The following is a 4,727-nucleotide window of genomic DNA, read 5'->3' as shown; positions in this document are numbered from 1 at the left end:
ACCCAATTATGTGTCTGTGGCATTTATGTATCCGGTGGTAATACTGGAAAACAAAGTGCTTAGGGCCACAGCCAAGACTCATAAAGAAGCTGTGTTCAAGAATCATCATACTGAACTAGGAGAGTCAATAACACTATTCGAAATCTGAAGTCCCTAAAGATGCCAATCATTCTAAACTTCAATGGATAAAGTGAGATGCCAAAACTATTCAAGAGGCAAAAAGCTATAAGTCCCGCTCATATGATTGAAGCTCTGTTTCATTGATAGTTTTGAATTTGTAGTATATTCTCTTCTTTTTATCCTATTTGATTTTAAGTTGCTTGGGGACAAGCAACAATTTAAGTTTGGTGTTGTGATGAGCGGATAATTTATACGCTTTTTGGCATTGTTTTTAGTATGTTTTTATTAAGATCTAGTTACTTTTAGGGATGTTTTCATTAGTTTTTATGTTAAATTCACATTTCTGGACTTTACTATGAGATTGTGTGTTTTTCTATGATTTCAGGTATTTTCTGGCTGAAATTGAGGGACTTGAGCAAAAATCAGATTCAGAGGTTGAAGAAGGACTGCTGATGCTGTTGGATTCTGACCTCCCTGCACTCAAAGTGGATTTTCTGGAGCTACAGAACTCGAAATGGCGCGCTTCCAATTGCGTTGGAAAGTAGACATCCAGGGCTTTCCAGCAATATATAATAATCCATACTTTGGCCAAGAATTGACGATGTAAACTGGCGTTCAACGCCAGCCTTCTGCCCAAATCTGGCGTCCAGCGCCAGAAAAGGATCCAAAACCAGAGTTGAACGCCCAAACTGGCACAGAAACTGGCGTTCAACTCCACAAATGGCCTCTGCACGTGCAACACTTAAGCTCAGCCCAAACACACACCAAGTGGGCCCCGGAAGTGGATTTATACATCAAATACTTACTCATGTAAACCCTAGTAGCTAGTTTATTATAAATAGGACCTCTTACTATTGTATTAGGCATCTTTGGATTACCTTATGATCCTTTGATCACGTTTTGGGGGCTGGCCATCTCGGCCATGCCTGGACCTTCACTTATGTATTTTCATACGGTAGAGTTTCTACACTCCATAGATTAAGGTGTGGAGCTCTGCTGTTCCTCAAAGATTAATGCAAAGTACTATTGTTTTCTATTCAATTCTTCTTATTTCGCTTCTAAGATATCCATTCGCACCCAAGAACGTGATGAAGGTGATGATTATGTGTGACGCTCATCACCATTCTCCCTTATGAACGCGTGCCTGACAAACACTTCTGTTCTACATGAAATAAGCTAGAATGAGTATCTCTTAGATCTCCTAACCAGAATCTTCATGGCGTAAGCTAGAATGATGGCGGCATTCAAGAGAATCCGGAAGGTCTAAACCTTGTCTGTGGTATTCTGAGTAGGATTCAATGATTGAATGACTGTGACGAGCTTCAAACTCGCGAGTGCTGGGCGTTAGTGACAGACGCAAAAGGAGGGTGAATCCTATTCCAGCATGATCGGGAACCGACAGATGAATAGCCGTGCCGTGACAGGGTGCGTGAGCATATTATTCACTGAGAGGAGGGGATGTAGCCACTAACAACGGTGATGCCCTTGCATAAAGCCAGCCATGGAAAGGAGTAAGACTGATTGGATGAAGATAGCAGGAAAGCAGAGGTTCAGAGGAACGAAAACATCTCCATTCGCTTGTCTAAAATTCCTACCAATGACTTACATAAGTATTTCTATCCCTATTTTATTATTTATTATTCGAAAACTCCATAATTATTTTATATCCGCCTGACTGAGATTTACAAGGTGACCATAGCTTGCTTCATACCAACAATCTCCGTGGGATTCGACCCTTACTCACGTAAGGTATTACTTGGACGACCCAGTGCACTTGCTGGTTAGTTGTATCGAAGTTGTGACAGACAATAAAACTAGATCAGAGTATCTGGCCTAAGAATCCATTACCAGAGATCACAATTTCGTGCACCAAGTTTTTGGCGCCGTTGTCGGGGATTGTTCGAGTTTGGACAACTGACGGTTCATCTTGTTGCTCAGATTAGGTAATTTTCTTTTTGTTTTGTTTTCAAAAATTTTTCAAAAATCTTTCAAAAATTCTTCTTTGTTTTCGAAAAAAAAAAAGTTTTAAAAAAAAAATGTTTTCAAAAATAAATTATTCTATGGCTTCAAAATTTTTAAGAATGAATTCTAGTGTTTCATGAAATATGTTGAATCATATCTGGCTGTAAAGCCATACCCAAACTACTTTGGGATTGGTATTCAACTAATCACTCCAGCCCATGTAATTATATGTTAAAGCTTGGCTGGCTGTTAAGCCATGCCAGACCCTTTGATTGGAGCTTTAAGACTAACATGGCAAGATTCCTGGAATTCATATTAAAAATTTTGGAATCCTTATTTTTCCTTTTTCTAAATAATTTTTCGAAAAATATAAAATAAAAATCCAGAAAAATTAGAAAATCATAAAAATCAAAAATATTTTTGTGTTTCTTGTTTGAGTCTTGAGTCATGTTATAAGTTTGGTGTCAATTGCATATGCATCTTGCATTTTTTCGAAAATATCATGCATTAATAGTGTTCTTCATGATCTTCAAGTTGTTCTTGGTAAGTCTTCTTGTTTGATCTTGATGATTTTTTGTTTTGTGTCTTTTATTGTTTTTCATATGCATTCTTAAATTCTTAGTGTCTAAGCATTAAAGAATTCTAAGTTTGGTGTCTTACATGTTTTCTTTGCATTAAAATTTTTCAAAAATATGTTCTTGGTGTTCATCTTGACATTCATAGTGTTCTTGGTGTTCATCTTGACATTCTTAGCATTCTTGCATGCATTCATTGTTTTGATCTAAAATTTTCATGCATTGCATAATTTTCATGTTTTTCATAAAAATTCAAAAAATCAAAAAAAATCTTCCTCTTTTCTCTCATCAAATTCGAAAATTTGAGTTGACTTTTTCAAAAATTTTTAAAATCAAGTTGTTTCTTATGAGTCAAATCAAATTTTCAATTTGAAAATCTTATCTTTTTCAAAAATCAAATCTTTTTCAAAATTTCTTAGTTATTTTCGAAAATTCTAAAAATATTTTTCAAAAATCTTTTTCTTATTTTTATATCAAATTTTCGAAAATAACATAATCAATTAATGTTTTGATTCAAAAATTTGAAGTTGGTTACTTGCTTGTTAAGAAAGATTCAAACTTTAAGTTCTAGAATCATATCTTGTGATTTCTTATGAATCAAGTCATTAATTGAGATTTTAAAAATCAAATCTTTTTCAAAAACTAATTTCTATCATATCTTTTCAAAAATATCTTCTTATCTTATCTTTTTCAAAAATTTGATTTCAAAATATCTTCTCTAACTTCCTAACTTCCTATCTTTTCAAAATTTGTTTCAACTAACTAACTAACTTTTTGTTTGTTTCTTAACTTTTTCAAAACTACCTAACTAACTCTCTCTCTCTCATTTTCAAAAATATCTTCCCTCTTTTTTCAAATATTTCTTTTTAATTAACTAATTATTTTTATCTTTTATTTTTATTTCAAAAATTTTCAAAAATTACTAACATTTTTTCAAAAACCATTTTTCAAAAATCACTAACTCTTTTTCAAAATAATTTTCGAAAATTATCCCTCCCCCATCTCATTCTATTTATTCATTCATATCCTAACATCTCATCTCACATCTCTTCCATTCGTACAGTTGTGTTTCTTCCTTTACATCACATTCTTTGTCTCCCCCTCTTTTCTTCCACTCACAAAGGGATCCCTATACTATGGTATAAAGGATCTCTATTATTATTATTATTTTTCTGTGCCTTCTTCTTTGTCATATGAGCAGGAGCAAGGACCAAAACATTCTTGTGGAAGTAGATCCAGAACCTGAAAGGACTCTGAAGAGAAAATTAAGAGAAGCTAAAATACAACAATTCAGGGATAACCTTTCAGAAATTTTCGAACAGGCAGAGGAGATGGCAGCCGAAAATAATAATAATGTAAGGAAGATGCTTGGTGACTTTACTGCACCTAATTCCAATTTACATGGAAGAAGCATCTCCATTCCTGCCATTGGAGCAAACAACTTTGAGCTGAAACCTCAATTAGTTTCTCTAATGCAGCAGAACTGCAAGTTTCATGGACTTCCATCTGAAGATCCTTTTCAGTTCTTAACTGAATTCTTGCAGATATGTGATACTGTTAAGACTAATGGAGTAGCTCCTGAAGTCTACAGGCTCATGCTTTTCCCTTTTGCTGTAAGAGACAGAGCTAGATTATGGTTGGATTCTCAACCTAAAGACAGCCTGAACTCTTGGGATAAGCTGGTCACGGCTTTCTTAGCCAAGTACTTTCCTCCTCAAAAGCTGAGCAAGATTAGAGCTGATGTTCAAACCTTCAGACAGAAAGAAGGTGAATCCCTCTATGAAGCTTGGGAAAGATACAAACAGTTGACCAAAAAGTGTCCTTCTGACATGCTTTCAGAATGGACCATCCTGGATATATTCTATGATGGTTTATCTGAGCTATAAAAGATGTCACTGGACACTTCTGCAGGTGGATCCATACACCTAAAGAAAACGCCTGCAGAAGCTCAAGAACTCATTGACATGGTTGCTAATAACCAGTTCATGTACACTTCTGAAAGGAATCCTGTGAGTAATGGGACGCCTATGAAGAAGGGAGTTCTTGAAGTTGATACTCTGAATGCCATAT

General features: G+C 35.1%; 1 non-coding gene across 1 annotated transcript; it reads right to left on the bottom strand.

Annotated features, from left to right (window-relative positions):
• Nucleotides 1-4,384: 4,384 nt before the first annotated feature.
• Nucleotides 4,385-4,491, bottom strand: LOC112781236 (small nucleolar RNA R71). Its single transcript, XR_003192025.1, has one exon. It is a non-coding gene; the product is annotated as a small nucleolar RNA R71 (small nucleolar RNA).
• Between the last annotated feature and the right edge of the window lie 236 nt (nucleotides 4,492-4,727).

Source organism: Arachis hypogaea, chromosome 19 (assembly GCF_003086295.3).
Source record: "Arachis hypogaea cultivar Tifrunner chromosome 19, arahy.Tifrunner.gnm2.J5K5, whole genome shotgun sequence".
In the NCBI taxonomy this organism is placed as follows: domain Eukaryota; kingdom Viridiplantae; phylum Streptophyta; class Magnoliopsida; order Fabales; family Fabaceae; genus Arachis; species Arachis hypogaea.
This window is presented reverse-complemented; position numbering and strand designations above follow the sequence as displayed.